The sequence below is a fragment of the Ursus maritimus genome, unplaced genomic scaffold, assembly GCF_017311325.1.
Source record: "Ursus maritimus isolate PB19 unplaced genomic scaffold, ASM1731132v1 scaffold_8, whole genome shotgun sequence".
NCBI lineage: Eukaryota > Metazoa > Chordata > Mammalia > Carnivora > Ursidae > Ursus > Ursus maritimus.
The window spans coordinates 60,051,140-60,061,404 of record NW_024426996.1 but is presented as its reverse complement, the minus strand read 5'-3'; positions in this window follow the sequence as shown (position 1 = coordinate 60,061,404).

The window sequence follows — 10,265 nt, the reverse complement described above, 5'->3', positions numbered from 1 at the left end:
CTATTTACTCATTATATATATATTTCAATAAATATTTATAAAGCCCCTACTGTGTGCCAAACACTACACAGTGGCCCAGTAGCAATAAGAACTAAGAAGCACCATGAATTTTTGAGTACCTATTAATGGGAAGAAAAAGAAGGAAAACATAAATATATGCTCACTACACAGTATGGTAGCAGATGAAGCATGCTACGGAAAACTAAAGCATAGTAAGTAGTCTGAGCAGTACATGGGGGTTTTCTTCTTTCTGTTTTTCTTTTTCTTGTTTTCGTTTTTATTTTTTTTTAATTTTGAGAAGACAAGATAGAAATTGAGGAGAAGGTGACATTCAAGCACAGTGCTTCAAACACAGAGAACGAATAGCAGCAATAATCCTGGAATAGGAACACATCTGGCATATTTGATAAAAGGCAAAGAAGGCAAATGAAGATGGTGCTTGGGATGAGTTCAGAGTTTTGAGTGGTCTGGATTGTGCAGGGCATGTCAGGCCTTTGGGAAGCCACTGGCTTTACTATACACGAGATGAGGAGCCACCCCACAGAACAGTGAGCTGATGCACTGATGTGTTGAAAGACACCCTTCCACTCCTGTGTTTCAAAGAGACTCTGTGGGAAAAGATGGAAGTAGGGGTAGGAGGCTATCAGTCTCCTGGGTGAGCAGGAATAGTGCCTTATAGAAAGCTTGGGAGTGGAGGAGATAAGGAGGTACTCCAGATATGGAATATAAATGAAATGTTTCAAAGATGAATCAAGTTTTTGTTTTGTTGTTGATCTTGTTTCTAATGCACTGAAATGTTACAGTCCAATTATGGGGCAGAAGGTGTATGACTGGAGAAGGTTCTAGAGGAACCCCCCACAGTTCTGTTTTGAGCACTTCAAGTGTGAGATGTTTTAAGTAGAGTTCTGTAGAGTTTTACAGACTCTAGTGAAGAAGTCTGGACCAGAGGTATAAATGTGGGAGTCTTATTACATAGATGATAATTGAAATTGTGAACCAGAAGAAATGACTGGCAAGAAAAGGAAGATAAAAGATTCAAGACAGTGATTCTTAGGGCACTTCAAATCTAAGATGTTGGTGAGAATTAGGATTTTAAAAAATGAGACCAAAAATAAGAAATAAATAAATAAATAAATAAATAAATAAGTAAAAAAAATAAACAAACAAACTGAGACAAAGTATATCCAGTATCAAAGGAAAAAAAGTCAGAGAATGTGATGGCCAGAAGCCAAATGAAGAAAATACTTCCTGGATCAAGAAGATCTTAGCTTTGGTAAATGATACGTCAAGTAGGATCATGACTGAAATATGATCATGAATTAAATAACATAGAGGTCAATAATGACCTTAAAACAAAACTCTTTCCTTTCCAACATAAATATTATTCATTCTTTCCAAATTTAATGATTTTACTCCATTATATATATCAATAATTAATATATACTATTGTTTTATATGTATTCAAACTATATAAATAGGATGGTCTTATAATCTAACCATTTTCTCTTTTTACTGAACAACTGTCTTTCATATATATGTATGAGTTGAATATATGTGGCTCTCGTTCATTACTTTGAACTAGCAGTAGATAAAAGGAGACATGATATTGCACAATGCATTTACTATATTTAAAATGAATATTTATATTGTTTCAATATTTCATGCTTCTAGCAATATTTTTATTAAACCCTTATGCATATCTTTCTGCACACAGCGTGAGTTTTTTTTTTTTTTTTTTAAGGAGTGGAACTACTAACTTAAGTGTATGTATTTTTTCAACTTTATTAGATATTTAATTTTTTGTCTAGTCTTGCTGTACTGGCTAAGATCATTTTTACAATATTGAAATGAAAGTTGTGGGCACTCATGCATGATTTATGACTTTAATGAGAATGTGATAAGACTTCATCATTAAGATATTTATTGAACATATACATTTTCTAACTTTGTCACTTGATATGGCCTAGAATCAACTATACTGCAGTGGGAATAAGCAAATCTAGTACATGGATTTTTGTTTCTGATATCATTCTCCAATAAATGGAATCAAGGCCCTTTGAAATAGTGACAAATTCTAGGCCTAGGCCATTAAAATGTACAAGAAGGGCATGAACTGCCTTTTATTTCCAGAAAGGAAGGAAGTGCTAAATGCAAAAACCCCCACTAAAATGGAGTCAACTTAAAAAGCTCCCAAAAGCCAAAGACAAAATATTTTGAAAACAAAATAACGAAGTGTTGTATCATGACCCAAAGTATAAAATAAGTATCCATGAATCCATATGATGTAAATAAGTGATTGAATAAATAAATGGGAGAGAATAGACAAATCTTCCACACAGAAGAATTACAAGTAATTTATTATACATATTCTACCTTTAAGTAGGAGGAACATAATGTCCCACTCCTTAAACGTGGGCTATTCTAGTGACTTCCTTCCCCAAAGTTGAGTACGGGATTAAGTAAACCAACTTTACAATGTAAAAGATTGACAAACACTCTCTTAGCCAGGTGATCAAGGTTAACATCACCAGTGATAAGTCACTTGGACACCATGTAATCTTGAGATACAGTGATGCAAATAGGACTTCATGTCAGTGGTGTTCATCCCCAAAACATAAAACCCAATTTTATGAAAAAAACATGAACCAGATTCCAATGAAGTGGTCTTCTACAAAATACTTGTCCAATACTCTTCCAGGCAAGTTTATCAAAATCAAAAACAAAAAACAAAAACAAAAAAGAGAGAGAGAGAGAGAATGTCACAGTCATGAAGAGCTTAACAAGACATGCCGACTAGATGTAGTGCACTATTCTGAATGGGATCTAAAATAGAAAAAGTCATAGGTAACGAGTAAGAAAATTTGAATTAAGAATGGACTTTAGTTAATAATGATTTAGGAGATTCTCCAGAAAAACAGAACCCATAGGATATAAATATTTATTAATGGAATTCGTCACATGGTTATGGAGGCTGGAAAGTCCCATAATCTGCCCTCTGCCCACTAGAAAAACTGGAAAGCCAGTGGTATAATTCAGTTAAGACTAAATGCCTAAAACACTGGGGGAAGAGCATGGTGGTGGGATAAATACCATCTGGGTCCGAAAGCTGAAGAACCTGGTGTGTGGATTTCTGAGGGCAGGGGTTGGCTGTCTTAGCTTAAGCAGAGAATGAATTTGCCCTTCCTCAACCCTTTTGTTTTATTCAGTCCCTCAAGGGATTGCATGATGCCCACTGGCACCTGTGAGGATGATTTTCTTTATTCAGTCTACTGATTCAAATGCTAATCTCTTCCAGAGACATCCTCAAACCCAGAAATAATGTTTTACTGGGTATCTGGGCATCTCTGAGCTCAGTCAAGTTGACACATAAAATTAACCATTACAGCAACATATCAATATTGGCTCAGTAATTGTATGTATGTTTGTACTTAATCAGGGAAACTGGATATTACCCACATAATTTTTCTAAAATCATGATTTTCTAAAAATCTAAAACTTTTCTAAAACAAAAACTTTATTTAAAATATTAAGATGTTTTTATTAGGACTTTTCAAGACATTAAACTTCTTCCTATTCCTCCTTTGCTAAGATTTTTTTAAATATGAATGTGAGATGAAAGCTAAAATACATTTTTTCATATACTGATATAACCACTCTATTTTCACTTTCTATCTTATATGGGATGAAGTAAATTATATTAATCAATTTTCTAATATTAAAGCATCTTTATTAGTCAGGATATCACAGACTAAGCTATAGCAAAACACAAAAACAAAAATAAAACAAATAAAACAAAAAATACCTCCAATTTCAGGAACTTGAAAATCAAAGATTTCTATTTCTCTAGAACTACATGTTTCTAGTAATTTAGTAGACATTCTGATCCATGTCATCCTCATCAAGGGGATCCAAGTTAAACAGCCTCCAGCATCTAGATATCACTGGACACAATGAGAACAGAAGGGAGTAGGATTACAGGCATAGAAAACACATTTTTGGAGGATATTTTTTGTTGGATCTTTTCTTCTGCCATGTTTAGTCTATAGCTTAATCTCTCCAGTGAATTTTTCATTTCAGATATTATATTATATTCTAGAAGTTCCACTTGGCTTTGTTCTCTTTATGCTTATGTTTTCTCCTTGAGGCAGTTGCTGACTTTTAAAATAGTATCTGAGAGACTGAAAAACTGAGAACTATTGGTAGACAGATAAAGCCAAAGTACACTGGAGTTCAGTGAATCTCAAGAAGAGAGAGCCCAGAAACGTGCTAGGTATTCCATTGGGACTCATAATGACTATACACCAGAAATAAATGTGAAATGAAATTTAACTTGTTCTTAGAAGGACTTAAGCTCATCCTTGAATCCTGTCATCCCCTAATTAGATCAAGATTATATAGAATTGCTGGTTCCCCTAGCCTAGCTGGCTTTCAGAAGCAAAAATAAATCCTCTCTGGAAGAATATAAATTCATTCAGAACTTTAAAGTGTAACTATAAATTTTTATTTGTAATGTTTGGCACTCAGTTCTAAATAATCAAGTATATGAAAAGACAAACCTTGTCCATTAATCACGAAACAAAAACAGAAAATACATACAGTCTCACAGGAAATCCAGAAATCCAAATGAAATTACAGACACAAACTTTAAATTGACCTGATTAATAAGTTTAAAGGAATGGCAAAATATTCTTGAAAGAACTGACGAGTATAAACAAAAATCATTGGAAATTCTATAACTGAATATTTGTTTCTCTTTCTATTCACAAATTCTTTCTTCAGTGATATTTATTCTGCTGTTAAACTAATCCATGAAGTTTTTGTTTTTATCATTTCATTTTTAAGAACCATAGCATAAATATGAAAATATATATATATCTGGAATGATATATATAGAGGCAAAAATTGAATAATTGACAGAGAAGAGTGAAAGTAAAGAGCATAAACTTCACGTTAAGCAAAAGAAGCAAAGAATAAAAGAATGATTTCATTTATATAAAATTTTAAAAGTGGGCAAATCTAATCTATAATCTTAGATGTCTTCAGAATTCTTGAGCAAGAATGAGAAGATGGTACTTGGGAGAAGGCAAAGGGTTACATGTTCACGAGCGCTGCTACTCCTCCATGTATTGGCCTGACTGGTAATTAAGTGGTGGTGTTTCTACAGGCAATACAATTACTTATTTCTTTGCTCTTTAATATTCAGTTTATACATCAGAAAGAAGCTTTACAACCAAGTAAAGGCCTTTACCCCTCATCAAACAATGATCACTCCCTTCCCTACCAAAAAAAAAAAAAAAATACACAAAAACACCTAAGTTTCACATCAGTATTTACCATATTTTATTTTGAAGATAAGTGTGATAATCTGTCAATTGTGTTTTCATATTGATAATAATGTTAACTTTTCATTTAAGAAAAGTCTCAATCATCTAGGTGTCTACTTATTATTTCCATTTAATTTTGGTCCCTGTGTATGTCAGGAGGTCAGCTGAGCTGGAAAGGGAGCTGAACTGTCAGGTATCAGAGTAGCCATTACAGCAACAAGACAAAAATGAAAGGAAGACTCAAGCCTTTAATCACTAACCATGATAGCATAAGCAAGAGACTCAAACCTGTTCCATTTTTTCCAATGAAACAGCAGGTGAATCAGTGATGAGGGAACTCTGAACAAAAGGTCCTGGCAGTTTGATGGACTCAGTTTCCTATGATTAGAGCTTTTTTGTCCAATCGAAAAAGTCGTCTTCTAGTCCAAAGTTGTTCCTTTATTTTCATACAGGACCTTTAAAATACTGGCTTTTACATTTTGGTCTATGATCTGTTGCACATTGTTTTTCTGGTATGATATGGTATAGATCAAGATTTTTTGTTTGTTGTTTGTTTTTAGTATGATTATTCTGACTCTCCTTTTCCCATTTCATTACATTGACAACTTAGTTGCAAATGGGTTGATTGCATATGTGCAATCTATTTCTGGACTCCATTCAGTTCCATTAATATATTTTGCTTATCCTTATGTGGAGCTATATTTTCTTGGTTACTATAGTACATATTGTTACTAGATGGTATAATTTTTCCAAACTTAAGAATTACAATGTGTTAACTTCTTTTATTCTAGTTAGATGTCATATATTCTACTTCACATGAATTTTAAAAATAAAGAAAATGATATAATTCCATTTACTCCTCCAACCCTCTGTGCCTTTGTTGTCACATATTTTATTTATACATGTTATAATAATTACGTATGATAATTATTGTCTTTGCTTTAGTCAGTTGTCATTTAAAGATCTTAAGAAAATAAAGATAATCTCTATATTTATTATTACATTTTTCATTTCCAATTCTTTCCATTTATTCAGTATATCTGAGCATCTGAATGTCTATCTGTTAACATCCCGTCAGCGTGAAGAACTTCCTTAATCATTTCTTATAGTAATACTTCAGTAATTCTCTCAGGTCTGTTTATCTGAATTTTTTTATGTCAACTTCAGCTCTCTTTATGCAAGTTAATTTCTAGAGATATGGAATTCTAGGTTGACAACATTTTTGTAAAGCACATTAAAGATGTCCAGCCATTTTCATCATGCATTCACCATTTCTGACAAGCCTACTGGAACTTTTTTTTTTTTTTTAATAATGATTTTTTATTATATTATGTTAGTCACCATACAGTACATCCCCGGTTTTCGATGCAAGGCTCGATGATTCATTAGTTGTGTATAACACCCAGTGCACCATGCAATATGTGCCCTCCTTACTACCCATCACCGGTCTATCCCATTCCCCCACCCCCCTCCCCTCTGTAGCCCTCAGTTTGTTTCTCATAGGAGGAGATAATGCTTAGTGAAATAAGTCAAGCAGAGAAAGACAACTATCATATGATTTCTCTCATCTATGGAACATAAGAACTAGAATGATCAGTAGGGGAAGAAAGGGATAAAGAAAGGGGGGGTAATCAGAAGGGGGAATGAAACATGAGAGACTATGGCCTACTGGAACTTTTAATACTGATATCTTGTATCTAGTTTTTTTTTTTTCATCCTTTGCCTATTCTATTTATTTCAGGTTTTTAGAAGTTTGACTATGATATGCCTCTGTGTGGTTCTCTATATTTATCTTCCTTTGGATAAATACATACAGAGTATCTTGGATTTGTGGTGACTTATTTTTTCACTAACCTTGGGAAATTTGGAGGCCAGGATTTCTCCAAAAGTTTCCTTCTCTATCTCTTCTTTTGGGGAATCCAATCACATGTATTCAACATTTGATCCTTCAGGTAACTGAGTTTCTGTTTTGTTTTGTTTTCCAACTTTTTATCTGTTTGGATCCTTTTGAATAATGTCCATTAACCTGAATTCAAATCCACTGATCCTTCTGCTTTTTAAATCCATCCTGTTATAATTTCCCTTTTTTTTTTTTTTTTTGGCCAAATTTCTCTACTTGGTCTCTCAGTTGTGCTTCTTTTCCTGCAAATTCTGTACATATTCAAAGAATCTGTTTTTAAGTCCTTTTCTGTGAATTCCATCAGTGTCATCTGTCGTTGAGGTCTGTTTCTAATAGCTAGCTCTTTAATGTTTTTGGTGGAAGAGTTCATGGTTCTGTGTTTTCATGTCTAGTAATTCTATTTGCTATATTGCAAGATATCTGGATTATATTTCTTCCTTTAAAGCATTGTGTTTTGTTCTGGCATAAATGACTGATTGATCATTATGAGCTTTTATTTTAGCCTTTGTTTGGGTAGCTCTGTTTCAATTGCTTTGCTTCATCTTCGTCTGTCATCTTCCTTTGGAGGCATGGCCTTTCTAGAGTTGTCAGCTGCATACGTGGGATCCCCAGCAGGAGTTCCTCTCTAGCTAAACCATACTGCAATGTTTCCTTAAACCAAGCAGCCTCTTGTGTCTTCATTCAGTTCTTAGTCCTCAGCCACTGCTCTCGGCCTTAGAATCTCACCTTGAGCACTCAGGGCCTTGCCTTCTGCAAGGAACAGAGGGAATAATATTCTGGCATGAGACTTTCTTCTCTGTATAGCTTTCCTTTCTACCATCTAGGCTCACAAAATTATTCCACCTCAGAAGCTCTGAACTCTGATTTCTGACTGCTTCATTCATTGAGAATTCAGCTTTCTGCTTGGGTTCCTTCTCTTTGTGCTATGGTCTAAAAAAATCTCCTTGGCAGGAAGTCAGGGTAATGCAGAGCTCATTTACAGGAGTGTTTCCTTTTCTTCTTCTCCTTCTTCCTCTTCTTCTTCTCCTCCTCCTCCTCCTCCTCCTTCTCCTCCTCCTCCTTCCTCTCTTTCTCCTTCTCCTCTCCTTCTTCCTCTTCTTCTTCTTCTTCTTCTTCTTCTTCTTCTTCTTCTTCTTCTTCTTCTTCTTCTTCTTCTTCTTCTTCTTCCTCTTCTTCTTCTTTCTTTTTTAGTCAAATAAAATAGCCTTGCACTCTTTGTTCCCCATTGCTTGCAAATAATGGTCTCATATATTCTGTCTCTTTTCATATTTGTTTACAAAGGGTGCCAAAGTCTGATATGGGAACTGTGTTATAATGAGAGATGGAAATTCTAAATATGTTTTATTTCCAACTATTTAAAGAAAACTGGAGGTGTCTGGTTAGCTATATTTATCTTAAAGTAAAACTTTGAGGAAATATGGGAACAATTTTGAGGAAAGTGCATTCCACCTTGTCTCAGTCTAAAAGGAAATTAAGCTTGATTTAATCTGAATTGTTAGAATCTGGTCTAAAATATGACCATAGAGACATTTAAATATTTACCTTGGAATTTTAGGCTGATAAAACATCCTCATCATTGTCATCATCATCGTCATCACAGCTAACACTGAATATTTTTGCAGGTAGTACATTTTCTAACTCTGGTCTGCATTCCCACTCAAAGCTAGCCATTTCTCTTATGATTTTGAAAAACATATTTTTGAGGAGTGCAGAAAAGCTGAAAACACCATCTATGTTGGAATTATAGAGAGGAGAACTGCTAAGAACAATGCAAATATCTAGGAAAGATAATCTATTGATCAGAATGAAGTATTTAAGACTTGTCTGTACCTACCCCCTAAATTCTACCTTAAAGAGCTATTATTTATATTTCAGAACTCAGTTTAGATGTCACTTCTTCTAAGAAGACTTTGCTAAATACCCACCCCATCTTATCTCCAAATTGTATCTGATGCCCCTCTTCTCTGTGTTAGAATCTTTATCAAAGTACTCATGATACTCTGCTATAAAGTCCCTTTTACTTATCTATTTATGGACTCCAGATTCAAAAACTTGAATCTTGAAAGCTGGAACTTGTGTCACTCACTGCTTTATCTCAAGAATAGGAGGACAGTGCCTAAAGCACAGAGGTGGTTCGATTTCTTATTTTAATTCTCATATGCATGCCTTGTACAATTAAGAAGGTTGAAACACAGCTATCCATGATATAGTAAAGATCTGCCTTCAAAGACAAGATACTCTGTACCCATGTTATTACTCTGATAATGAAGCCCTAGTCTGATTATGCTACGATTATTTCTAGCCTTTCTTCTGGAAGCATTTGCCAATACTTGCACTAAAGAAGAAAGGCTCATATACCTCTTGAGAAAGTCACAGAAAGACAAGCTTCCTCACGTTAACTGTAGCTTGATTTATGCTTTTTTAAATCAGGGGTGGAGCTTATATGATCTTGATGAATTATTTTAGGAAATAAATGATAGTTTAGAAATTTTACAGAACATATGAGTGTTATATGTGAAAAAATCATTTAACAGCATAAAATTTTAATGTGGTGTCCTTAATTAGCAAGAAAATTATTTCTTTTTTATCCAGATGTACAATCATGGTGTTAAAACAAGTGGCTAAAATTATTTTACAGGGTGACATAGGCCATGTTACACATTTGGCCAAATATGAATGCTTTCAGGAAAACAATCCTACAAAAATACCTAATTAACTTTTAGCTAAAAATAATAAGATTTTTTTTTTCCAATTCTACCTTTTCCCTCTCTACTAGTGGGTCTCCCTTAGTAAACTGTTTAGGTTGCCTCGGGATATAAAATCTGTCAAGAACATTATTGAGACATGGGAGAAGGTTGGTAGAATCTTCTCCGTCAGAATAGATGACAACTAATTATAGTCCAGAAAATGGAAACCCTAGGGGAAGAAATGAAGTCTGAGTCTGCCCAGATAAGATTGTTTGAGGCTATTTCTGAGGGTGAGAGTATTTATGAGTCGTATTAATAATAGATGAACGAATGTTGTAGCACTAAAATATGAAA